The sequence below is a fragment of the Poecile atricapillus genome, chromosome W (assembly GCF_030490865.1).
Source record: "Poecile atricapillus isolate bPoeAtr1 chromosome W, bPoeAtr1.hap1, whole genome shotgun sequence".
Classification (NCBI taxonomy): Eukaryota; Metazoa; Chordata; class Aves; order Passeriformes; family Paridae; genus Poecile; species Poecile atricapillus.
Window position 1 is genome coordinate 85,428,572 of NC_081288.1, and position 27,639 is coordinate 85,456,210.

Genomic DNA, 27,639 nt, shown 5'->3' on the forward strand with positions numbered 1-27,639 from the left:
TATCTTCGAAATGAAACAAGATTTTACTCGAGCCATGCAGGCCATCAGAACCTAGTGATAATGAAAGAAATTGGCCAGGAGACAAGACCCCTGTTTGATGCCTTTATTACGATTCAGCTCTTGGGGCGGGGGGGGGCCCAAGGGGTTGCTTGCACCACGGCCGTTCCCACACTGGCAGCTCCAAGGAGGAGGCACAATTCAGCTTTGCAGCACATGCTGCAGAGCTGAGGCTTCTGTCCTCATGAGAGTAGCCAGGAGGCCTGTTGTTCTGGCTCGTTGTCTAGGGGGGTCAGTCCTTTCCAGTCCTCTTTAGGTCATGGTGATGCAGGAAGATGGTTTCTAAGCAGGCTTAGGTGATGCAGGGATATTAAAAATGAGATTCACTTAATAAATTATAAAAAGTTTAATATAAACAAAAAGACAATTAGGAGACAAAGGAAATAAAGCAAAGGGTTAAAACGGCCGGGTGCCCTGGCGGGTTGCCAGGAACACCCCTGGTATCTTGGGAACACTCTTTTTATCCCCTCCTGCTGTGAAGGTTTAATGCATATTCAAAGCATGTCCCCTCCCTGGTTCCACCTATTTAGAACATGATATGTATAGATTTTATTTTTGCTGACAATCATTATTTCTGCTGGTCATCATTATTTTTGCTGACCACCATTATTTTGAGTCTGGTTTCCTTTCTTCTGCAAATGGTCAGTATTGATAACAGTCCGGGCCCCTCATCCTTCCTCTGAGGGCAGCTGGGCTTCATATCTTCTGCTGATAACAGTTTGGGCTCTATTGTTCTCTTGATAAGCAGCTTGGGCCCCACTGTCTTTGCCCTCTGGGGTTTCCTTGCTTTGTACCTAGGAAATTCTTTTAAGCTTAAAACTTGTTAGCAAGAAAAAAAGTACATACATAGCTAAAAAGTATTTAGCATACAATATTCATCTTAATACCTGCGAAAGCCAATATCACAATATAATTTATAACAAACCCCTCCTCTTCTTTTTTTATAAATCATTTGGCTTGAGCAATAATTCTTGTTTTCTAGCTTCTAGCACTCGTTCATTTTTTTTTTCACAAATCAATTTAGCTTCTTCCAACGGATCTTTCACATTATTTTGTTTTCTTAATACAATGATTTTTTTGTGCCGTTCCAGATGTAGCCAATTTTGAGTCTGTAGGCATTTCTACTATTTGCATGCCTTGCACTACTTTGGTGATTAGCCAAATTAAACAGGGGATTAAACAAGGAAGAAATATTAAACCAGCTGTAGCACTGCTACAAGGGGAAGAAATTTAGCTTTTTCTACTACTCTATCCCCGATACATTATCCCACCAGTTAGTGGTCATTACTGATTTTCATTTTTGGACTGGCACATGGGCCATTTTTCTGATATCCTTGGCGATATCTAGAACGGCATTTTTATTGTCATTGAAAACAACAATCTTATGTATTAATTTTCTCACAGAACACCCCCTCTTTTAGCCAATAAATAGTCTAAAGCCAGCTTATTTTGATATATTTCAGCTGTGGCTTTGCATCACTGACTGGCTATTAATTCCATAGCTCCAGCTGTTTCATTGGTTATGATTTCTACAACAGCTTGGAGTTTCATAATGCAAAAATTGGGGTTCGATATCCCCAACTTCCATCTTGTGCCCAAGAATGTTTCCAATATGCGTTCAGGGGCCATTTCTCATCTCCCCATTTTTCAGGTGCTCCAAACCATTTCCTTTTATTTCTTTCTAGGTCCTCAAAAACCAACACCCCCAATTGATTTCTGTCTCGTCCTGATAAAAGGAAAAATCCTGGTTGAATCATTCCCAGAGTACAACTCCCCTTCCATTGCGAAGGGAGCTTTGGGTATGCCCTTTTCTCACATATCCCAAAATAAGACATCTGGTGCTTTCTAATAGTCATTTTTCTGTTGATTTATATTTCCCCAAAATTTGGCTATTTCTGGGATTCCAGAGTAAGGATTTTTCCCTGTACTATTACACTGGGAGAATCTGGTTCTATTACCATATACACATTTTTTCTTTTACTTTCCTTTGGGTCTAATACAGAGTTGGTTTCTCTAGAACTTACTATGTAAAATTTTTATTACCAACTTTATACTTTTTACCAGGAGTATTTCTCACTTCATGAAGAAATTTTCTCCATTTAATTGCTGTTTGAGCTTTGCTTACAGGTCCTGACATGAGGTTAATACAGGTCTAGGTTGCTGTGTTGGCTTTATCTTTTCACTTACCATTTGCTCTCTTACCAAATCTTGCTTATTTCTCCTGGCAACAACTGTGAAGCAAATCCATCTTTTTCTCCTTTTGGGCAGTTGTTTTCTAATCTGTTACTACTTGTTCCTAGATTTTCTGTGGTCTAATATTTTTCCTTTTATGCATACAGGTACTTAACTTGGATGGGTTATAGCAGTGACTATTGATACTGGTGTGGGTAATAAGAAAGAAACCCCAGTGTCTTTCCATGTAAAGCTTTCGATAGCATTTGTAACATGGCTTTGCTGGTGTCCCAAAAGGGAAAAGGATAAGTGACAGAAGAAGGAATAATAGGGGTCCAGTATGGCTTACACCCCCACCAATCCTGCCTATGAGGTTGCAGCTCACAGCAGGTGTTTTATATTCTTCTCGGTGGCGAGTTGTAGTGGTCAGTCTGGTCTTGCCCCCTATTTCCTTGTCACTTCCTCTTTTGTTATTTCCAAGCAAATTTCTTTTGACACCTTTTAACAGCAGTTTCTCACCGTTCCTCAGGTATTTCCCACTCAACACGCACTAGTAATTTCCCATCTGTAAAAAAAAGTTATCATTTAAGTTATTCTTAATAGATTTGGCACACAACACTTCCTGCAATGAGAGGCTTAACTTTGTGAACCACAATACCTATTTTTCTCTAATTTCAACACTTATATTTAATCCAGGTAGCATGTCTCGTATTGGGATGATTTAGACAAGGTATATGATGTGGCACTGATGGAAGTTGTGGTTTTCTCCCCTCCTTTATACACATCACAGGCAAAAGCAAAAATATATGAGGATCTCCCAATCAACACAGCCCCAATCCTCCTGTTTGGAGTGGGAGTTTTCCTCCCCAAGGTGGATATTGAAAGTGTCTCAGAACTTGTCCAGGCAGGACTTGAAACTACTGATACAGGCTTGGTCTTACTTCTCAGGCGTGATTCTTAGCTCATGCCTTGGATTATTTGGATTGTCTCAGTTCATTACCGCCGGTCTCTATCCAAGAGTCCAGTTGGTATCACTCGGTTTGGGTGTTATAGTCCAGTCCTCAGGTCTTTTGATCTTATTGGTGTGAATCCAACTTCACTCTTTCAGTAGTACCTGAAAACGATTTCTTAATAACACAGGGAGAGTGAAAACATCACATCAAAATTTTCCATCAGTATTCTTTAAAATTCTTGGGTTAAACGAAATTTAACAGTAAACCTAGGAGCCAATCTTTCTGCGCGTTCAAATTAGTTAAACAAGAAAGGCTAGGTTGGTTTTAACTTCAAATAAATTACATTTATTACCTTTTTACCCTTTGGTTAATATTTACTTGTTTAGCTTCACAAACTTCTTTTATCGGTTTCTTAGAACAAACCCCTTCTTTTTAACAACAAGAGTAAAAGAAAGAAAGGGAAGAAAAAATAAGAGAAAAAGAGATCCTATTTCAAGAAATTAAACACCTTGATGAGGTTTTCAGAACCTAGCAAGCGAGACTACTTTTGCTTTGGTCTCATCATCCACCGGTCTGTTTCTCAGCTTTTGTTCCGTTCCTTCTTTCCCATTCACAGCAGTTTTTCAGGCTATCTCTCTCCCCCACCCCTGCTGCCGCAACTCTGGGCCGAGCAGGCTGTTTGAGCAGTTCACTCTGCAGGGAGGGGCCCATAGGCTGTCACTTGCGTGCCGACCCTGGGGCAAAGCCCGTGTCCCCTCTCTCCCCGCTGTGCCGTCCCTTCACACACAGGACTGGCATTTTCAAACACACTCAGCTCCCACCACAGCCGAGGGGCAGAGCCCGGAGTCCACAGCGCTCTGGTCTGGGGCTCCTCTGCTGGGCCAGCTTGCTCCTCAGCAGCAAACGGCACCCAGCGCCGCTGCTGGGCCGGCGAGCGCTGCCGGCAGCCCCGCACCCCTCAAGACCCCGGCACAGGCACGGCGGGTCCCGCTCCAGCAGCGCCCCTCACGAACCACGCTCTGCACCCTTCACATTGGGTGGGAGAGGACCAGGAACCACCGCTCTGGGCCCCGCTGTTCGCCACTTCCAGGGACCGGGTCCTGCTGCAGCCGCTTTACATAAAAGCAATAAAACAACACCTAAACCTAGCAACTCCTAACCCAGCGCTCCAGATGCTCCTAACATCCCCCATTTCGGGCACAATTCTCACCTCTAATCGCGCTTGAAAGTTTTTCTCCCCACAAGCCAGTGCTCACTCTCGGAGCCAACAAGACACTTCTCGCTCTCTTTCTAAAAATCTCTACAACTCTAATGAAAGGGATCGCAAACCTCTCTCTCTCTCTCTGCCACTATCATCTCGCCACTCTTTACTCCACATCCCTCCAGAATCTCCACTACACAAATTACTCTGCCTCAGAATCAACTACAAATTCCAACACCTCCTTTTGGGGACCCTCCCCAAAGCCATCAAAGGCGCTAGACACAGCTCACATCAATGCAGAGCAGATGACCTCCGCAGAAAGGCCGGAGAGACCAGTCAACTAGCCAGCTACCTTTACCAACTAAAACAAACCTGCAGTTACCATTTCCACTCCCTTGAACAGATCTTCAGTCAAGCTAGAAATGAAGACACAGACATCATTCTTCTCTAAATTTTCTTCTACAAGTACAAAGGAGTCTGTCCTCACACAGCTGCTTAATGTGAATAATCTCTAGTGTAACTTTTCTCATGACAAGATATGATCAGGTCTTTTATTCTTACAGGCATTTAGATACATTGACAAGTTTCTGACAATACCTTTATGTTTCAACAATACTCGCAGCTTATATACTATGAACAATCTATAGCAAGAACCAGTCTTACAATTGTTTTCAAACTCTTCTTTCACAGAATAAGACTCATCTCTAAATTAACACATGTACTTATTAAAATAGACCAAGTTTAGAGTCTCCACAATTCTCTTCTCAATTCAAAACACCAACAATCCTAATTCTAATCTTTTAACTGGGTCCACTTCTGCTTCTGTAATAAGCACAGCTACAAAACAACACAAGCACTTCTAGAGACATGTGCACTCTTGGCAAATTCAAAAGAACAAGAAATCATGGCAGTTCTGAGCCTGATCTTTAGCTAAACACACCATCACAATAACTCTTTAGCAATCATCAGAGAGATGATCAGCATTTCATATTGTGAAAAGAGAGACAAAATAATTTTCAGCGGCAGTAAAAAGATTTGCCCTCTGGGGTTTCCTTGCTTTGTACCTAGGAAATTCTTTTAAGCTTAAAACTTGTTAGCAAGAAAAAAAGTACATACATAGCTAAAAAGTATTTAGCATATAATATTAATCTCAATACCTGCGAAAGTCAATATCGCAATATAATTTATAACAGGGAGATGGTCTTTTATCATAGCTTGCTAGACTATGTTTCCTTTTCCTTTTTTTCCTCTGTTAGCTTGTTGTTTTGGTGTCCTGCATGCCTTAGTTTGCATATTACTTGGTTGCACAGCTTCCTGGGAGTTTCTTTGTTTTAGTGTGGCATAGTGTCCATGGGAGTTGCCCCGGTCTGTGGCATACCTTTCTAATGGGTAGCTTTTGTTAGTCTGACCCAGCCCCCATGGGAGCAGCTTTGTTACATAGTAGCAAGGAAGTAAGGGAAAGGGTACAGGAATGTCTCATAAGAACCTTTAAAACACTTCAGAAACCGGTAAGTAATTAACATTACTAATAACCATCGGAGTAAACAAGGGGTACAAGGTTTACAAATGGGATAAGAACATTAACCGTTCATAACTAAACACAGTATTTTAACCGGGGTGGATTTCTTGGGCGATTTTATTCATGACAATAACAGGTTAGCTGTTCAGGCTCAGACTGAAACAGATGTGGCAGGCTTAACTGCATTTGAGCTAAATAAGAGGTTTTTTAGCTTTTCTTTTTCTTAACGGATACTGCAGCAGGATGAAACATTGAAGGCTGATTAGAAAATCCTTTCATTTGTGTTATTAAGAAATAAAGTAAACATTTCAGATGTGCAAATAGAGATGTCAAACTTTTAGCAAAATGATTCTTTCTGGTAAAGTAATAGCACAACTAGTATTTGTTGATATAGAATTTAGGGAAGGAATCTTTGCCTGTAAGCTTATCTTTTATTATGATGCATTTCAAACATAGCGCAATATAAAAATTCTTCCTGGAGATTAAAGGATGACAGTGTTAGGAAAAGACAAGTTAGAGTTAACTGGTCATGACTGGAATATAAAAATCTTATGTCCTTCATTTTAAGATGGGGGGGGGGGGGGGAAGAAGGAGGAGAAGGGAGAAGAGGATAAAAGGGTAATGCTGAAAGGTTTGATGTCCCTGTCCGCATTTTTTTTCCCCTTTACAGCTTGCCAAAAAGACTTTGTCTTTCAGTGTTCAGAGTAGAAGTCTTTATGTTTTTTATATGTGTGTATGTATATCAAGATGAACTCATCAGTGTAAAGGAAAATTAGATGATGCTCAAAAGCTCTCTCTTCAGAACTCTACATTGAAATATTTAACTACTGTACTTAAGGCAAAACAAACTACAAGAGCATTTATTTATAGTTAAAACACTGAGATACCAGCCAAGTAAATAATACACAGTTGTTGGGGGTTAGGTGTGTCCTTCTTTTAGTTCTGGCTTTCCTGTGGAATTTTTACCCATTAGTTGAGGGGGGAAAACCTGACGCCGGGTACTTGGTGGGTACTTGAGAAACACAAAGAGTTCGGCTGGGTCCAGGGGGGAAGGGGGCAGGAAAAGGGGAGGGCGGGGACAGTTTGGCAGGCTTCTTCAGCTTCAGAGAAGGACACTTTGGGGCAGAGAGCTGTTGCTATGGAGAGAAGGGAATTTCGCCATCACCCAGACGGAGCTGCTGCTTCTTCTTCTCCTTCTTCCCTCTTCGTTGCTGGGCCTCGCACCCCCTGTCCTGCCGGGACGTGCGGCAGTGCCAGCCACTGCCGCAGAGCTGCTGATACACCTCAGCCACCGGCCCAGGATCTCAGCTCATCCCTGCTGTTCCAGCTAAGTGTTCCTCAGAGCTCTGCAGGAGCACCGGGACTGCCCGTCCGAGGGGGTTTGTGAAGCAAAGCTTCTCTCTCCTCCATCCTTTCCTGTCTCGGTCGAGAAGGCTGTCACGGGGTCCCTGGTTCTGTTTTGTTGCTAACGCTGTAGTTATTGTTGTTTGTGTGCCTCGTTATACATACTAGTAAAGAACTGTTATTCCTGTCCCAGGATCTCTGCCTGAGAGCCCTTGATTTCAGAATTATAATAATTCGGAGGGAGGGGGGTCTACATTTTCATTCCAGGGGAGGCTCCTGTCCTCCCTAGCAGACACTTGTCTTCCAAAACTGAGACAACAGTTATTTACAGAATACAATGTCGAAAATAATAATGGGATGGGACTAATGCTAATTTTTCTTGGTGGCCTTAATTTGACCTTAAAAGGGCATGCTTTATTCTACACTTGAAAATGGCCTCTGAAGGAGATGTGTATTCTTCTGGCACTTTTCTTACACAGTTATTTAATTGATTCTTAAAACTTCTATAAAACTACCGTTGAATGAATCGGAGATGATATATTTCCCCAACTTTAACATTACCTTTTTCTGAGATATGGAAATGGTGCAAATAAGTTATGCTTATTATGATACATTAAAAATACAATTCTACATCTGTCTTGGTTTGAAAGACAGGTGTCTACCACGGAAGACAGGAACTTCCCTTGGAATGGAGAATATGACCCCCTTCCCTCTGAATTATTATAACTTTGAAACTAAGGGGCTTTTAGGCAAAGATATGGGAAAAGTAATAACAGTTCTTTACTAGTATGTGTATGTATATGTATAACAAGGCGAACAAATAACAACAACGGCAGCAACAACAAACAAAACCAGAAACCCAGTAAGAGCCTTCTCTCGGCTGTCAGGCACCTTCTCCTTTGGTGTAGTTATGGTCACAGCCGGCAAGGGCGCTGGTGGCTCCGCAGCTGGGCAGGGCAGGTGTGATGATTCCCCCGCGGCTGCAGGGGACTCTGTGGCGCGAGTTCAGTCATCTCTCTGCACGTGGACAATGGCGGGCACAGCCGGCAAAAGGGATGGAAAAGGGGCTTCCTTTAAAAACCCCCAGGGGCAGCCAATCCTTGTGCCCCTCTGGAGAGCAAAAGGAGCTGTAGCATGGACCTTGGAAGCAGCAAGCTGAAACAGCAGGTGTCGCTCTATTAGGAACGGCTGGGAAGAACGACACAGGCTCTCTTGGAGTCGAACAGGAGAATATCTCCCAGTTTATTGCTTCAGGTCTTTTTTTATAGAGCGATCCGTGGAAAGTACAGAAAGGAAACTCTTATTGGTTAGCAAACTACTACATCACCATCATTGATCAGTGGGGCACACCACCGCCCCGACCTCCTCCTGCAAAGAAAACAAGGAACAGAAAAACAACACCTGCAAGGCTGTTTTCTGTCTCTGAGGATTGTTTTGATTCCTCCTCATGTTTTCCCAGGCAGCTTTCTCAGGCAAGACTGAGAAGCTATGCGGCCTGTGATTTCTACAGGCACTCTGTTTCAGAGTTAGCATCCATAAGCAGGGACAAGCAAAATCCCCGAGTGGTAGACGAGATGTATCAGAAACCGCTCAGCTGTAGCTGGAGCCGCGTGGCGTCCCGGCAGGCAGGGGGTGCAGGGCTACAGTGTAGCAAAAGACCCGGAGCAGTGGCAAAGAAACGGCGTGGGCCAGGCAGTGGCAGCCCAGCTCCCGAACACAGCAGGGAGAGGCTCCCTGGGAGGGGGAAAGGGCTTGGGATCCCGGGGTTTCCCCTGAGGTACCCGAGCAGATGGTGAGAGTCCCCTTTTTTTAGTGAGGTAGGGTGTTAATAAGGTCCCAGTTCAGTGGCTGCTCTCGTGAGCAAAGGCTCACCCGCACCAGAAAAACCAGGACGGGGCTGGGCTCCGGCGGTGGCAGCAAATTCTCCTCCACCCTCCCCCCCCCACCCCCCCAGTAAGCTGCAACTCAATCGTCCTACTCTGACGCCGAGAGGGCAAGTGAGAGCTAGTAGCTGCATCCAGCCCCTTTCCCCAGCCCAAATCTCACGATATCTCTGCCCTTTCCAGGAGAATGCCCCCTCAGGTACGATAGTAAAGCCAGCTGCACTCCTCCCCCATCTCTGTGGTTACTTCTTTTGTCTCTCTTTAAGGACGGGTCATTAATAGTTCTTAGAAACAAAATGGCAGAAAATTCCCTAAGAAAAAGGAACAAAGGGAAAAATCCTAAACCCCAACAACATACTAATTCCAAACATGATCAATTGCATCATTACTGGAATGAGAGTGTGAAAAACGAGGTAAACTTTTTTGGTATAATTAAAAAAGTTTAATCAAAAAAGACAATTAGGAGACAGAAATAAAGCAAAATGAACAAATACGGCCGGGTGCCTCTGCATTCAGCCAAGATCACATCTTACTAACAAAGGATTGTCCCTTAAAAACACCAATTCTTGCATATTCATAGATTCTTATGCATGATTCAAACATTCCTCTTAAATTTAACTATTCCTCTGTTTAGTTTCAACTCCCCCCTCCCCCCAATAGATTAATCTTGGCTCCGTTGAGTCTCACACTCCCTGATAACAGAGGTTCAATAAATTCCTCCCTTGGAGCTCTGGTCACCACTGTCTTCATGTGGATAAAATAATCTGGGAATGCAGGGTGGTTTTGCTGATTATCTTTTCATTCTCTGTGATATGCGGATAGAAAAACTCTATAACTCACAGAGTAGTTATAAGAGTAGGTATGAATTTATTCAGCACTGAGGTGCATGGGGGATATCTCCTCCAAAGGCACGCACACCTTGGAGACTTGTTTCTCCCTTTTTATTCTCTACAAAGTAGGATTACACATTACGCCTAATACATATTCATTTTTTCTAACCGTGCCTGTCCCTGCTTCGTATTAAAATTAGTTCCATGCCTATTTGCAGCTGCTCACTGCTCCTTGTTGGTCACTCTGGTGGTCTTCTGGGGGTCTTTGGGGCTGAAGTCAGCAATTTTCCTTCAGCTGAACTTTTCACCTTGTGTTCTTGCGCATGCTCCCTTCACTTCTTTTGACCCCCCTCTTTCCATTTCTTCTGGCTTAGAAGATTCCAAAAGAATCCAAGGAACCCCCTCATCCTATGGCACATTTATGCTTGCATCCTGTTTACGTATTCCAACTCCTTATCTCATCCTGCAGTCTCGATTCTCTTCCTGCTCTTATAGGAGCAGTCAGCATTTCACGTGGGTTTTTTAGCCCCTTCTTTTACACAAGGCAATTTTTTATAAATGATTCCTAATTTTCTGTTTCAGTGTGTCAGGAAAATTAATCCACAAACACGAGAGGTTTATGTCCAAAAAAGAGACATAGGAGTCCTGTTACTTTATTTGAATAAAGGGAGAGGCCATGGGGCATTCTCCTGGGGTCTCTCAAACTTTTGGAGGGCGCAGCCCCCTTTTTATCATAATTTTCCAGCCGCATGTCCCTTCTCTCTTTCCCCATAGGCTGAGGTACTTGCAAGGTACAGGCTTCCTGGAACGCCTGATACCTGGACACACCCCCCCCCTCACCCCTCCAATGCATAATCCCCTTCTTAATTCTTAACTCTTGTGGAATTTGTGGTGTTTTCTTAGTGTCTCTTTCATCTTTCAGTGGAATCCATCCCATTGTTTCTGTTATCTCTCAGTGAGAGTTTCATCTTATCAGCAGACCCACAGCTTGTTTGTAAAGACAAACTGAAGCAGAGAAATTAAGAATTAGAAAGAAATGCTTGACTAAAAGGAGTGTCTGACAAAAACCATACCCTGACACCCTGATCCACAACAACAGGAAAAAGGGTCAGACTGCAAAATGAGATAAGGAGCTGGAATACACAAACAGGATGAAAAGACAAAGGCACCACGGGATAAAGGAAATTCCTCAAACCCTAAGCCGGAGGGAATGGATTTGGGAAGGAAGTCCCAAAAGGTGGCCAAAGGACTGAAAGGGGCATGGAGCTAATTGTAATATGAAGTGAGGATAGGCGGGGTTAGGAAATGAATATGTATTAGGCATATCGTCTAAACCTAGTCTGTAAAAGATAAAAAGGGAAAACCCAATCAAAAAGGTGTGCATACTTCTTGGAGGAGATATCCCCATGCACCTCAGTGCTGAATAAATTCATACCTGCTCTTATAACTACTCTGCTAGTTATAGAGTCCCGTTATTCTGCACATCATTTTGGCAAGCCAGGCAGGAAGATCTCTGTCTGGCTGCGGTAGCGGCTGAGGAACAGATTCCCTGGCGCGCCCCCAGGACTTTCCCGGGAGGGACCCCGAGCCTCTGTTCGCTCACCGTGGGGACAGACAACAACCTGCCAGCCTGCATATAAAGGTATGAATTAAATATCAAGGGAAGGGCTGCTGGTAAACCGAACAGAGACGTCTGTCGTACAGCACAGTCCCAGTGGGCTTGCAAGCACCCAGCCAGGAGGGGCCGGAGACAGAGGAAAAGGGATTGATCCTGGCCGATAGCACGGCCGATGAGGGGGGTTCTCACTGAGCTGATAGAGCAGCCCGCTAGCGACTCTGGGGGTGAGTCGAGCGAACCCTTGTTTTGTGTGAATGCTAAGTCCGAACACGTTGAGTCACTGAGTGTGTTTGGTGTGTGAATGAGCGAGTGAGACGCACCAGAGGTGCGGAGCGAGTGTGGAGCTCTATCCACGGTTTCAACCTTGGGCGACTGAGGCAGCCGGAAAAAGGCGAAGCGACTGGGGTCAGTGTGGAGCAAACCCAAGTGTAAATGAAGAGTGTTGTGCTTGAGTGCAAAGTGGTTAATATTTGTTTTAACCGTGGGTAGACACTGGTATTGTTGCTTTAATAACCATCAGGGCATATGCTCCACGTGCAAAGTGAAAACTTTGAAGTTTGTGTGTGAAAAGTCACTTTGGGTGCCCACTAATTGCAATTGTGTGTGAGAAGAATAATGGGAAGAGGCAGTGGAATTGTGTGAGGAAAAGTTTGGGTGGAAATGGGACAGGACAAGAAAGGGAAACAATGGGCACTGGAGAAAGTAAAGAAATCCCTAAAGCAAGTCCGCTAGGTTGTATTCTTGCACACTGGAAAAATATTGCTGGACATGGAGGAACTGAGAACAAGAAGGATTTAATCAAATTCTGTAAGGACTGGTGGCCACTATATAAATTGGATGAGGGAGTGAAGTGGCCACCTAGTGGAACTTTGGACTATAACACGCTATTGCAACTCACGCTCTTTCTCAGGAGGGAAGGGAAATGGGCAGAGGTAACATAGACTGATATGTTTTTCTCCCTTCAAAATCACCCTGAATGGCAGAGGGACTGTGGGATCAGGGCTCCCTCTGACCCTCTGGTATTTGCCCTGGAGAAGGAGAATAAGACTAAGAGGGGGAGGCTTAAGCGGTGTTGTTCAGCATGTAGCATAGGGCAAAGATACACAAAATCAGATAAGGTTTATCAGACTGTGGCCCAAGAACAAGATCTGGCAGACGATTTGCTTAAGCCTCCCCGCATAAGACCAGAAAGGGAGGAGGATGAGGATGTGGACTCTGGGTATGTAGGCACCCCTCCGGTTGCACACTGCACTAGACAACAGACACACATATTATAAGCACCTCTGTGTGAGGCAGTGGCACCAGAGGGAGGAGTGGTATTGGTTAAAGTTCCTTTCTCCACAATCGATTTGGAGGCATGGGAAAAGGTTGCTAAAAATTACTGCAATGATCCAGTTAACACAGCTAAATGTCTGCGTTATATAATAAAACAGCACAATCCAGACTGGAGTGATATGCAATTATTATTGGATGCACTGACCGAGACAAAAAAACAATTAATTTTAAAAACGGCAGGGGATCTGGCAGAAGATTATTATAAAACCCAACAATTGGATGTGAAAGATTATTTCCCACTCCAAAACCCACAGTGAGATCCAAACAGATTAGCAGAATTAAAAAAACTAGAAAGCTATCAGGAGTGGATCGCAAAGGGGATGGAAAGAGCCATTCCCAAAACTATAAATTGGTCAGCCTTATATGCAATCAAGCAGGGGCCCTCTGAGTCTCCATCCAAATTCCTCAAAAAATTAAAAGATGCCATGCGCTGTCACACATCACTGGACCCTGGGTCTGAAGTAGGGATACAGCAGTTAGTTAATTTATTCCTGGGGCAGTCTACGGGTGACATAAGGCATAAACTCCAAAAGCTTCAGGGGGCAGATGGGAGGAACTTAGAGACTTTGTTGGATTAGGCGTGGAGAGTTTTTAGTAACCGAGAAGAAGGATATAAACAAGGAATGAGGAAGTTTGTAGCTGTTGTAAGTGAGGGAGAGAGAGGAAAACGTGGACAGGGATCATATAGACAAGGCCCGTCCCGACTGGGCAGAGACCAGTGTGCGATCTGTAAGAAATATAGTCACTGGAAAAATCAGTGCCCAGAGCGGAGACGGGGTGGCTTCCAGGAAAAGGGAGACCGGGGAAAAGAGAAAATGATTGCATATGAAGATTGAAGAGGACCGGTAGATCTCACCCGAGAAGATCCACTGGTTATAAAATTGAAACTGGGAGAAAAAGGGAAAGAGGTGGAATTTCTGGTTGACACGGGGGCAACATATTCAGCCTTGAATAAGACTTTGGCACCTGTGGGGAAGGATTATGTTATAGTAATAGGAGCAACTGGTCAACCTGAAAAAGCATATTTTTGCAAGCCATTAAAGTATAAGCTTGGAAAGCAATGGGGTATTCATAAATTCCTATATCTGCCCAGATCCCCGAGACATCTGTTGGGTAGAGACTTGTTAGAACAATTACAAGTAACCATTAAATTTTAAAAATGGAGAGGTTATTCTGGAGGTAAATGATGAACAGTACATAGAGGCATTGAGTTTAATGTTGACAGCCGTCCACACAGGGGGAAATTAGTGAAGAAATAATACATCAAGTATTTCCTGGAGTGTGGGCCTCCGATGTACCAGATTGAGCGAAAAATGCATTTCCAATATTAATCAAACTCAAGGAAGGAAGACAACCAGTTAGAATTAAACAGTATCCCCTGAAAAGAGAAGATAGGGAAGGAATTAGTCCCATAATTGAAAACTTTTTGCAGTTAGGCTTGTTAAAAGAGTGCCCATTTGAGTTCAATACTCCCATTTTGCCAGTCCGAAAACCTGATGGGTCATATCGGATAGTCCAAGGTCTAAGGGCTGTCAACAAAATAACTGAGGATCTCTATTCTGTAGTCGCAAATCCATACACTCCACTAACGTGCCTGACACCCGAGCTAACTTGGTTTACTGTTTTAGACTTGAAAGATGCCTTCTTTTGCCTCCCTATCCATGAGGACAGCCAGAAAATTTTTGCATTTGAATGGGAAAACCCCAAAAGTGGGCGCAAATCCCAGCTCAGCTGGACTGTGTTGCCTCAAGGATTTAAAAACTCTCCTACTCTATTTGGAGAGCAACTTGCCAAGGATCTGGAATCCTGGGAGGCTCCCCCAAAAGAAGGAAAGATATTGCAGTACATGGATGACATCCTCATTGCCACCCAGATGAAAGAGGCATGCATAGTCTAGACTGTAAGCCTGCTAAACTTTCTGGGACTTCAGGGATACAGGGTATCAAAGAAAAAGGCCCAGGTAGTGAAGCCAAAGGTAATTTATCTGGGTTATGAGATAAGTGCTATACAGCAGACTCTAGGGCAAGATCGCAAAGAAGCGATATGCCAAACCCCAAAACCTCAAACAGTAAAGGAGCTGCGAACATTCTTAAGAATGACAGGATGGTGCAGACTATGGATACACAGCTACGGGTTGCTTGTGAAACTTCTGTATGCACTCATTACAAGCGGGAACAGAGACCTCCAGTAGACAAAAGAGGCCACACAAGCCTTCCACCAGCTGAAGAATGCCCTAATGTCGGCTCCAGCGCTTGGACTCCCGGATGTAAGTAAACCGTTCTTCCTGTTTTCCCATGAGAAGCAAGGAATTGCCCTGGGAATACTTGTCGCTCTATTAGGAACGGCTGGGAAGAGACGACACAGACTCTCTAGGAGTCAATCAGGAGAATTTCTTGTAGTTTATTACTTCAGGTCTGTTTTATAGACCGATACGTGGAAAGTACAGAAAGGAAACTCTTATTGGTTAGCAAACTACTACATCACCATCATTGGTCAGTGGGGCACACCACCCCCTGACTTTCTCTTGCAAAGAAAACAAGGGACAGAGAAACAACACCTGCAAGGCTGTTTTCTGTCTCTGAGGATTGTTTTAAATCCTCCTTAAAACTTCCCAGGCCACTTTCTCAGGCAAGACTGAGAAAGCTATGTGGCCTGCAATTCTACAGGCACTTTGCTGCCTGCTTCAGAGTTAGCATCCACAAATACTGGCCCAGGACCTGGGTCCGTACCAAAGAGCAGTTGCTTACTTCTCCAAACAACTAGATTCAACAGCCAAGGGATGGCCAGGATGCCTTAGAGCTGTTGCTGCAGTGGTGCTGAATATTCAAGAAGCACGCAAATTCACCCTGGGCCAGAAAATGACTGCATTGGTGTCTCATGAAGGAAACCCTTCCTTAGCCCCTCGACGTAATCCTGGCCAGCTCTGTCGAATGAGGGGTTCAGGAGGTCCTTCGAGACCAAGAAAAAGACCCAAAAGGAAGCTGCTTTTCCCCCCGGAATACCGGAGGATGTTTATTCTGGCTGGATTCCAGGGGAAAAAGAGGCCGGGTTTCTCCTTCCCGGGCTTTTTCAAACCTCGGGAGAGGGGCGGGGGGACATATAAGACCAACCAATGGGATCATGTTTCAGGGACAGGGAGGGGAGGGGAAAAACACGTCACAGCTGCTTAGAAGGTCCATACAGAAACTAGGAAACACCCAGAAATATGCATTACCACATCTGCCCCTACTTTGATATATGTAATTAAATGAAACGTAATGAGCTTATACGTCTTACTGACTTGAAGTGGCCCACCAATCTCCATTTGCAGGCTGGTGGGGGTTACTCTGGTCTGCCAACTCTATATGGTTGACATCTGAGGTAGCTGACACTAGTTTAACTATGCTTCTGTACAGTATTTTGCTCAGCACTCCAAACACTAGCACTGTTAGCAAAACAATGACTAGCAGTGACAGAATGGTTTTCACGACTGAAGCCCACCACCCCGAGAGTCCCCAGTTTTTAAACAGTCCATTAAACCAGTCATCTGCTTCTTGCTTGACTTGTCCGATCATGCTTTTCATCTCTCGGAGCGTGGCGTGGATGTTAGGAGCTTTTGATGTCAGATCCATGCAGCAGAGACCCTCGAACTCCTGGCACTCGTGCCCGTGGAGCAATAGGAGAAAGTCTATTGCAGCACGGTTTTGAAGTGTCGCCTGCCTGGTAATTTCTTCATCTTCTAGGAGGGCACTTATGGCATTAGATGTTAAATTTGCTTGTTTTACTACCCAGCACTCTAGGTGTCCCAATTCACCTAGGGCTTTGGCTGCAGCCACCCAAGGAAGGAAAATGGATGCAGCAATTCTTTTTGATTTTGACCAATGGAAAATTTCTGAGTCACAATTTTCATCTAATTTTGTAGCACTTCTCTTTTGAATTTTTTTGGTCAAATTGGTTTTATGGGTCCACTCGCCAATTAATGTTTGATTGGGCGCTAACAGTGATAGACGCCCTATGGTACACGGCCCTCCGAGGAGACGGGATGGAATTCCTGCCCATGCACGGTCCCCACAAATGAGGAACAGTCCTTTGGGGAGGCTTTTGGGTTGTGTATGAGCCAAGGAGTGCACTTTGATGTAGCTTAGTACACGGCACCACCTTTTTGCTGTGAACTCCTCCCGATGTTGTACTATATGGTAGAATGTTTCTTTATGAGTTGGAGGACTGACCCTAAAGTGCACACAGTAGGATGCTGGGGAGGAACCCAGTAGCTCTAACTCCTGGGGTTCCTGGGTTGCCTTAGGAAAATGGGGTAGCCACTCTTCTACTGGGTTTATTAATTCTGCTTCTACATGACTGCTGTGTAGTTTATTATCTGCTTCAGGAGTCAGTGTACCAAAGCTGTGTGTGAATTCATTATCTTGCAAAGGAATTCCTACCAGGCAGGTAGACATAGGATTTTTTTGCTGCTGCTGTCGATAGGCATATGTTTTCCTGTTGGAGCGTTTGTGCCAGGGTCACCCAGATGTTCTGGCGTGGCTGTGGGACGATCCAGGCTGCTGTCAGGCTGCTCAGTGCGAGCAGGATGACAGCAGGGTTAAGGCTCATCATGGATTTGAGTAAGAGGTAAATTATTTCTAAAAAAAAGGAAACAGACATTTTTAAAACATATTTACAGTTACAGTATGCAGGTCAGAGGCTAGAGAGGTTTCTTCTTGCTCTCCTCAGCGGCGTCTTCTCTTGGAAGCAACAGCCACTTGCTTCTCCTTTTTTCTTGCTGGTGCTGGATTCTTTGGAACAAAAGGTTTTACAAATTTCTGAGGAATCCATCGGGGGCCTGTGGGGGTGGATACACACGCGTAACCACGCCCCCAGGTGACAAGTTCATAGGGACCCTTGGTTTCCCAAGTTTCAGGGTCTCTGATTAAAACCGGTGGATGTTGTGACAATTTAAACTGACCACCATTGTTAAAATGCCGAGTTACAGGAGGATTCATGTTTTCAAATGAGCAATTTAGGAAGTTAATAGTAAACAGAGCTTTACAGAGTTTCTGTTGTGGAGGCATCCACACTGCTTCACTGCCTTGCCTGGCTAGAACTTGTTTGAGCGTCTGGTGGGTACGCTCGATTACAGCCTGACCTGTGGGGGAGTGGGGGATGCCCGTTTTATGTTCCACTCCCCACTGCTGGACAAATTCCAGGAACTCCTTGGATTTATACGCTGGGCCATTATCTGTTTTAATTTCTTTAGGGATTCCTAATACAGAAAAGGCCTGTACTAAATGTTGTTTAGCATGCACAGACTTTTCTCCTGCGTGAGCAGAGGCATACACCGCTCCTGAGTATGTATCAATACTCACATGTACATACTTAAGGTGGCCAAAACTGGGGATGTGAGTGATATTTGTTTGCCACACCTCACAGCTTCCAAGGCCTCGGCGATTAACTCCGATGCCTAATGATGGCACTGCCTGGAGCTGACAATTGGGACAGATAGCCACGATGGCTTTAGCCTGATCCCGTGTCAGCTGGAACTGACGAATCAGTCCTGGCACATTTTGATGGTATTGCTGGTGACTTATTTTTGCCTGCTGAAACACATCAGGGAGACGTACCTTTTCCGCTGGGGCAGCAAGGGAATCAGCTTTCCGGTTCCCCTCAGCGATTTCACCTGGCAACGGGGTATGCGCCCTTATATGCATTACATAGAAAGGTTGTTCTCTATTCGAGACCAAGTAAATCAGTTTTGAAAGCAATCTAAAGAGATGTTCGTTCTCAATGTCCTTGAGAACTGCCTGTTCCACTCTGGACACCACTCCTGCTACGTAGGCTGAGTCAGTAACTAAATTAATTGGTTCTGAAAATTTCTCAAAGGCTCTCACGACCGCAGCCAGTTCAGCTATCTGGGGTGACCCCTCTACAAACTCAACATCAGCTTCCCAAAGCTGAGTCTGTGGATTTCTCCAAGTCATCACCGACTTGTGGGATGTCCCAGATGCATCAGTGAACACTGTGAGCGCTTTGAGTGGCCTTCAGCTCCTTTTCTCACGAGGAATGAGATGGAATTCCTCATGAAACAATTTGTGTGATGGTGCATGAACTGAAATTTGCCCACTATAGCTATCCAGAGCTAACTGGAGGTTAGCATTGCTCTGCAGCAGATGCTCAAACATCTCTTTGGTCAGTCTCTCAGGGGAGTGTTTGCCTTCTCCAGAGAGCCTGACTGGAAGGTGAATACACATAAAGTCACAACCTGCTAGTTCTCGCAGTCTTATCCTGGCCTTTTGAATCAGCTGAGCTATCAGCTCTTGTGGCTTGGTGATAGTTTTGGGCCTTTGATGAGAGAGGAAGACCCACTCTATGATTAAGAGTGCATCTCTCTGCCCCTCAGCCCATTGGAATATTAACCCATGTAGGTGTGGTAACTTCCCCAGGACAATAAATTTGAAAGGCAGCTCAGGTTTGAAGCGGTGTGCCTGTCTTTCTGTCAAGGCCTTTTGTGCCTTTTCAATTACAGTTTTTGCTTCTGGAGTCAGCTCCCTGGGAGACAGTAACTCTCTCTCCCCTTTCAATAAATTGAGTAGGGGACTCAGGTCCTCATTTGTGAGACCTAGCCATGGTCTGACCCAGTTTAGTGACCCACATAGAGAATGAAGATCTGCTAGAGTTTTAGGATTACCAATAATTTCCAATTTTTGTGGAACAACAGTCCGTGCAGTAATTTCCAGGCCCAGGTATTTCCAAGGTGGCATCCTTTGAACTTTGTCTTCCTGCAACTGAAATCCAGCAGAGGTTAAAACTTTAACCACTAGGTCAAGGGTATCTTTCAGTATGTTGTTATTGGGACAGGAAATTAAAATATCATCCATGTAATGCAAAATGATAGCTTCTCTCTTTTCAGCACGCACTGAGGACAGCAATGACCCCACATACCACTGGCAGATGAAGGGGCTGGCTTTCATCCCCTGAGGTAATACTGTCCAGTGGTACCGTTTCATTGGAGCTTCCCTGTTAATTGTAGGAATGGAAAAGGCAAACCTTGGTGCGTCCTCTGGGTGCAGGGGAATTTGAAAAAAACAATCTTTAATATCAAGTACTGCTAGTGGCCAATTTTGTGGTAGCATGGTGGGAGATGGCATTCCTGGTTGGAGAGATCCCATATCTTGTATTTTTTTGTTTATTTCTCTTAAATCTTGAAGGAGACGCCATTTATCATTCCCTGGCTTTTTTATTACAAACACCGGGGAATTCCAAGGGCTGGTTGTTTCTACTATGTGTCCTTTAGCCAATTCTTCTTCCACTAATTTTTCTAGCGTCCCAAGTTTTTGTTTGCTGAGAGGCCACTGGTTCACCCAAATTGGATCATTATCTAGCCAAGATAACTTTTGGACCGGACGCTCTGCAGTGGCCTCTATCAAAAATCCTGAGGTGTCTCAGGAATTGTTAATTCGACCCCCCATTGTGACATGGTATCTCTCCCCCACAAGGGGCACTTGTAGTCAATTACAAAAGGTCGGACACTAGCTATTCTACCGTCCGGACCTTCGATCTGGACGATATCTTTAGCAACTTTTGCCAGTTTCATTCCTCCAACACCCTGTATTTTTCCTGCCACCGGTTGTAATTCCCAATGTGAGGGCCACACCTTCTCCGGTATGATGGTCACATCCGCCCCAGTGTCAATTAACCCTTCTACATGGAGATGTTCTGATTTATGTGTTAAATTACACCCCATAATGGGCTTATCTTCACCCACTACTTCTGCCCAGTAGACTCCTGGTGCTTTGTCATCTACTGGGACTTCTGCTGGAACAGGGATCACCTGGGCTATTACCTGCCCTTTGTCTATATAGAAAGGTGGTTGAGGGCACCTAGCTAAGAGAATGAGATGTGTTAGGTCTCCCATAATTGTCATGGGAGCCACCTCAATCTCTATTGGTGTGTGTGCTGTGTCTCCAATAACAAAATACCTACTATCCAGTCCAGGCAGGTCTTGTGAATTATCCTGCAAATCTACTCCAATGACAGTCCAGCGGTCAGATCTGAAACAAAAAGCTTTAGAAGTTACAAGTCTGAATTGCTTTTGCGGTTGCCAGACCTTATTAGGCAAACGTTTTTCACAATTATATTTTTGCAGTTTTTCACCCCCCTCCCCCCTTTTTATTAAAGGACAGAGATTTGTTTCCACTTCATTTATGTCTGCGCGCTGAATGGATAAGCGCTGTGATGCACGTTTTTTGGCAAGCTGGTATTCGTGTGTTTCTGTTGTTTTAAAGGACAGTTTTTCGCGAAATGTCCTGGTTTTCTGCAGTGAAAACAAATTCGCTGCTGCTGGTCAGACGTCATCTGTTCACTCCTTGTCTCAGATGAAACCACAGCAACAGGTCTTGGGGTGGTCCAGGGAGGTCTTTTTTCCTGCGAAAACATCTCTGCTTTCCTTGCACAGGCTGCTGACATCTGTGCAAGGGTTGGAGGGGGATCCATAGGCAAGCCTAGAATAATTCTACGACAGGATTCATTAGCATTTCTCTGAGCAAGTTCTTTGACTAACTCTGCCTGTACTACAGGGTCTTCTACCTGACGGGACACTTGTTCTCTTAATCGGTCTAAGAATTGCAGGAATCCTTCTGAAGGCATTTGTTTTATATTAATATAACTGCCCTTACTGTCAGCTGTAGGGAGCTGAGTGAAAGCCTTTTCAGCAGCTGTAGTGATTTTATCTATCACAGCTTTTGGCAATGCCCTAGTTTGGTCCTCAGGTTTTTCCCATGTGCCTTCACCACATAAATGCTCTAAAGTAATAGGGTTATTCAATAAATCTGCATTTTGGTTATTAGTTTTTAATAATTCTACTAATATGTTTTTTAGAAATCGTTTCCATGTGTTTTCCCATAAATGAAATTCAGATGGTGTAAGCAAACACCTAAAAAGATCTTTAATATCTGTAGGAACCAAATCATTTGAGGTTAGTGTTGTTTTAACAATGCTTTTAAATATTTCACTATTACGACCAAATTCTCTTTGTACTTTGCAGATTTCTTTTTTGTCTTGGTATGAAAATGGTTTGTAAGTACGATTTTGAGGTCTTGTTCCAGTAAAAGTTACTGGAGCAGCAGTAGGGAAAAAAGCTGAGTCCCAATCACTTAGTTCCCCATTCCCAGGAGTTGTATTGAACCGGCAGGGGGGAGGGGTTTGCCTTGCCTGGGTATTGGGAAGGCTCGCATTTCCCCATCCCCCAGGGGCACCACATGGCTCTACAGGGGTAGCAGGCAGAGGGGATCCACCCTCCCATCCCCCGGGGCGTCCCCCAGGGCCATCAGGGCAGATTGCATTAGCACAACCACACCTGCATTTGGAATGTGGTGAGGCAACCTCACTTTTCTGCTCGGTCTCGGCCCCGCCCCCCGGACCGTGGGAATTGGGAGGGGTTCCGCCCCTCACCCCCCACTCGGGTTCCGGGTTTCTGCCCCCCCCTACGCCGGGTTCCGGGGTGCTTGTTTCCCCACAGGAGCCGGGCATGGGGCGGCCCCCCCTCACGTCGGGTCCCGGGGGTCCGGATCCCCCCCCGCCGCATCCCGGGGTTCCGCCCCCCATTACGCCGGGTCTCGGGGGTCCCATTCCCTCATCGGGCTTGTGGAGGGACTCAGCCCCACCCCCGCTGGAGCCGGGAGAGGGTCGGTGCCTCACCACTCCCGGCCCGGCAGGCTGGCATCCCCCCATCGGGGGGCATGGCAGGGACACCCCTCCCCCTGCCCCTCTGCAGGAGCACTGGGTGTAACTCTCTCTCTCCCCGCCTCTCCTCCCCACGGGACAGGGGCCGGAGGGATAGGGGATAGGGTTACAGCCTCGGGGGGCAGGGTCATAGGGTGGGGCCAAGCAGGGCTGGGAGGTGGAGCAGGGTGGAACATCAGAGGGAGCAAAGGGATTTTGATGAGGGTTATGGGTGGAAACCGGTGGGTGGGAGGGGTCATGGGTAGGAGAAAGGGAATACACAGGGGGTTTTACCATGTGGCTAAGTAGCACGTGGCCGGCGCCATTTTGGCTCTCAGCCATGTGCTCTTGAGTAAGTTCAGATGACCCCTCCCCCCCTTGCAAGGAGGATTTTAAGCTATGTTTTTCGGGGTTTTCTGCGGGGGGGGATGGGCACGGGGAGTCTTTGCCTGCCTGCAATGCTTCAGACAAACCCTCTGACGGGGGGGCTGAGGGAAGAGGAGGGGGAGAGGGAGCTGGAGGCTTTTGCCTCTGTAGAATGGCTTTCCGAATTAAAAGGAAAAGTGGGAGGTATTTGCCAGCTGTTTCCTCCCCCAGTTCAATTTGCACTGTGAGTGTATGCCCAACCTTTTCCCAGTCAGTAAGAGAATCAACATTAAAATCCGGAAAATGCAAAAAAACCCATTTTACTAATTTCCTCAGCTTATTTTTTGAGAAATTGATATTTCCAGCCTTTAAAATATTCTTAATAAGGGAATATTTATTCCTTTCCTGTGCAGACAAAAGAGTACCCATGGCCAATCTTAAGGCTTTACTACACAGGCTGGTCTAACCTTTTTTACCTCCGAAAAAGCAGAAAAGATCCAAACTGTGGTCAGGGTTTAAAAAACCACCACGGAGCCCGGGACGCGCCGCCGGTGCACCGCCCCCACACCACGTGTAGTGCCACGTGGACTCGCCCGGTCCCGATACCGGGGAAAGGACCACACAAACCACCGTGCTTCGCAAAACCCCACAACAACCACCGGATCTCCCGCACTCCCCACACTCCCCCCAGTACCTGTATCCTGAAGGACGCGTGGTGGTCGAAGAAAAAAGAAAAAAAAGGTTCTCGGTCCAGGCTGACTCGTGTACTCACCGAGCTCCCAACCTGATCCCTGTCAGTAAAATCTGCAGGGTAGGTGACAGTACCTGGGCTTGTTAAAACACCAGTGGGGTGTTTTCCAGCCTTCCCGAGGGGATCTAAAGCCCCACCGGTGGTCGCCACCTGAAGGAAACCCTTCCTTAGCCCCTCGACGTAATCCTGGCCAGCTCTGTCGAATGAGGGGTTCAGGAGGTCCTTCGAGACCAAGAAAAAGACTCAAAAGGAAGCTGCTTTTCCCCCCGGAGTACCGGAGGATGTTTATTCTGGCTGGATTCCAGGGGAAAAAGAGGCTGGGTTTCTCCTTCCCGGGCTTTTTCAAACCTCGGGAGAGGGGCGGGGGGACATATAAGACCAACCAATGGGATCATGTTTCAGGGACAGGGAGGGGAGGGGAAAAACACGTCACAGCTGCTTAGAAGGTCCATACAGAAACTAGGAAACACCCAGAAATATGCATTACCACAGTCTCACACAGTGTCTGCAGTCCTAGAAGTAAAGGGAGGGCACTGGCTTTCCCCACAAAGGTTCCTGAAATACCAAGCCATCATGGTACAACAAGATGATGTAGAGATAGTTGTAACTAACATTATCAACCCAGCTTCTTTTCTCAGTGGGAATCAATAAGAGCCGGTGCACCACAACTGCCTGGAGACCATCGAAGCTTCCTACTCCAGCCGCCCAGACCTGAAAGACACCCCACTGGATGATGAAGAAATTTGGTTCACTGATGGGAGCAGCTACATCATCAATGGAAAGCGACACGCCGGGTATGCAGTTGCCACCTGCAAAGAGGTAATAGAATCTGGACCCTTGCCAACAGATACCTCTGCACAAAAGGCAGAGATCATCGCTCTAACCCGTGCCCTGGAGATTGCAAAGCGAAGGAAAATAAACATCTATACAGACTCAAGATATGCATTTGGGGTTGTACATGCACATGGGGCCATCTGGAAAGAAAGAGGACTGTTAAACTCACAAGGGAAAAACATCAAACATGCGCAGGAGATATTTGGGCTACTGGAAGCAGTCCAGCTACCTGAGCAGGTAGCAATTATGCACATTAAGGCACACCAGAAGGTGAGCTCAGAATTGGAGGAAGGGAACGAGCTGGTGGACAGAGAGGCAAAAGAAGCAGCAAAAGGTGAGATAACAATTGAGGGAGTCTTAATTCCTGATGGACAGGTCTCCCTTGAAGGTAAGCCAGTATATACTAGAAAAGATAGAAAACTAATTCAAGATCAAGGGGGAAAATATAACCAACAGGGATGGGCTATTACTGCAGAAGGGACAATAGTCATCCCTTCTCATTTGTTATGGTCACTCGTAAGAGAAGAGCACCAGAAAACCCACTGGGGAATAGATGCCCTGTATAGCTATGTAATTGAAAAGATTACTGCCAGAAATTTATACTCTACTGTCATTCAGGTAACTCGGCAGTGTGACATTTGCCTCCAGACTAAACCCAAGAATACCCTCAAACCAAAACTAGGTCAAATTGGAAAAGGCCATGGGCCTGGACAACAATGGCAAATTGACTTTTCAGAACTCCCAAGAAAAGGGGGGCTATCGATATTTGCTAGTTTTAACAGATACCTTTTCAGGGTGGCCAGAGGCTTTTCCCACCAGAACTGCCATAGCCCAGGAGGTAACAAAGGTATTGCTACAAGAGGTAATACCATGCTTCGGGGTTCCAGCCACAATAGCTTCAGATAGGGGGCCACATTTTATCTCAAAAATAGTACAACAAATCAGTCGACATTTGGGGATAGATTGGGAGCTCCATACCCCTTATCGCCCCCAGTCAAGTGGCCAAGTAGAAAAAATGAATCATTTAATTAAACAGCAAATTGTGAGACTGGGACAAGATGCTAATTTACCTTGGCCCCAATCTCTCCCACTGGCATTGATGCGGATCCGAACCAAGCCCAGAGCCAAAGAAAAACTAAGTCACTTTGAAATGCTTTATGGGAGACCATATGGTGTGCAAAAGGGATTGTCTACCCAAGTGAGAGACAAGAGGTTGACTGCCTATATGATAGCCTTAGGCAAGCAGCTCAGAGCAATTGAGAAACATGTGGCTTGAACCCGGAGCAGAGGGCTGGATGGGCCAGTGCATGACATAGAGCCTGGAGATCATGTGTATGTTAAGTCTCTTACAGAAAAAACTTTGGAACCACAGTGGGAAAGACCGTTCCAAGTGATCCTCACCACCTTCACTGCAGTTAAGATCAAGGAACAGAGCGCCTGGATTCACCATTCTCGAGTGAAGAAGGCTCCAGAAGCCCCTTGGAAAGTAACACTGGGTGACAATGAACTGAAACTAAAACTTACTCGAGCAAAATGAGTACATTGCAGTTGGGAGCATTCCATGATTTAGCTTGCAAAAACCTAGTCAATAAAGTCAGTCTGTTTGTTTTACTTGTAGCCACAAGTGTAATTCAAGAATTGGAAAGCACCTCTAGCCAGAAAAATGCTGAATGGCCTTGGTCCCAAGCTTTCATTCAATCCACTGGATTAATGAGAAAACACTCTGATATAAGAGATTTAAACCTATCAACTGTAGTTATGCATGAAAACCAGATATATAAAAAGCGAGAATGGCAAAAACAAAAGTTATGGACCCTTCAAGGGACTATCGGAGAAGTGTCATGGGGTAGCTTTACCTTTAAGACAGCTTTGAGAGTTAAGGAAGTTGAAGCTACTGGTGGCTGATGGGAGTTTTTCCTCCTGACCAATTATCAGTCATTTCTAAAATTGACAGCAAGCTTGACCATTAAAAAGTTAAGTCAACTTGTAAACACCCCCTTAAGATGTACAGTCAGAGGTCTCTTGTCCTCTTTTGTTTCCGGCTTTTGAGAAGGTAACAAGGCTCTGTAATAGCCTCCTCCATTCCCCCCCCCCCCCTCCCTCGGCCGGAGAAGGCCGCAGAGGACGAGAGGGAAGGGGGGGGGAGGAAAGGAAAGCAGAGCTGGCAGCCTGGTTTGGTTTTCAGTTTCTGCTGCTGGACTGAAACCTGACACCATGAACTCTTGCAGCTTTTCTAAAGCTTTTAATTCTTTTACTACTTGGATAAACGTACAGATTACTCCTTTTTCCCAGAAAGACAGAGAAAGAGAGACAATCAACATGAAGAAGACATCATCGAACCACCAAAAACAGTGAGGAAAAGAGTTAAGTTTAAATAAGAAAGAGGGAATAAGGAGATGCTTTACAGATGAAATATCTTTCTGTTAAAGCTATGGAGATGGACAATAGTAGTTTAAAAAGACTCCTTTAATTCATGACTAGAGTATGGGAGGAATAGAGTGTTCAAAGTGTGGGCTTTTGAGAAAAGAGAGAGTAATTGTGATACTGTGAGTTGCTGGAAATGGGTAGAGTGAAGATTTTGAAGCCTTGGGGGGCAAAGAGAAAACTGTTTTCCAGGAAGGCTCACAGAGACAGATGAAGAGGACTTCTGCCTTTGAATAACTCATCCTTAAAATGACATCCCTAAACTCATGGCCCATACACACCTCGGAGTGATGTGAAATGGGAGGAGTGAACTCTGATGACAGATTTCCAGGCAGCTGGCATTAGAAAAATAGAAAACTATAACAAAAATAGTTTTCTTGTGAGAAACTCCATAGATTGGCAGAAGGAGACTTCTGTTTCTCTACAAAGACTGATGAAAAGACTCTAGCAAGAATTGGGACTGTTTTTGACCACCAAAGTTCTAAAGTTTTTTTTGTCTCTATGTTATCATGTGTACAAAGAAATGGTCATGTAGTGAGAGATAAAAGGGTTTTCTGGAAGTTTATTCTGGTGTTATTATTCTTGTAGTTTGTTAATAAACTGTCTTTATTCCTTTTAAGTTTTAAGCCTGTTTTGCTCTTGTTCTAATCCATATCTCACAG

At 45.1% G+C, this 27,639-nt stretch overlaps 1 protein-coding gene and 3 long non-coding RNA genes across 4 annotated transcripts in view; 3 read left to right on the forward strand and 1 right to left on the reverse strand.

The window, feature by feature from the left end:
• The window catches only part of LOC131592520 (uncharacterized), a 189,138-nt gene that overhangs the window by 103,412 nt on the left and 58,087 nt on the right, over positions 1-27,639 (forward strand). The gene's annotated exons all lie outside the window — the stretch shown is intronic.
• LOC131592503 (arrestin domain-containing protein 3-like) overlaps positions 1-27,639 on the forward strand; it is a 44,784-nt gene that overhangs the window by 5,279 nt on the left and 11,866 nt on the right. The gene's annotated exons all lie outside the window — the stretch shown is intronic.
• The window catches only part of LOC131592523 (uncharacterized), a 101,696-nt gene continuing 76,158 nt past the window's right edge, over positions 2,102-27,639 (reverse strand). Inside the window, exon 3 of the long non-coding RNA XR_009280643.1 lies at positions 2,102-2,264. This is a non-coding gene — a long non-coding RNA (uncharacterized LOC131592523). The remainder of the gene's footprint in view (positions 2,265-27,639) is intronic.
• On the forward strand, positions 11,354-27,596 carry LOC131592517 (uncharacterized). The gene is made up of 2 exons (XR_009280637.1): positions 11,354-11,601; positions 24,345-27,596. It is a non-coding gene; the product is annotated as an uncharacterized LOC131592517 (long non-coding RNA).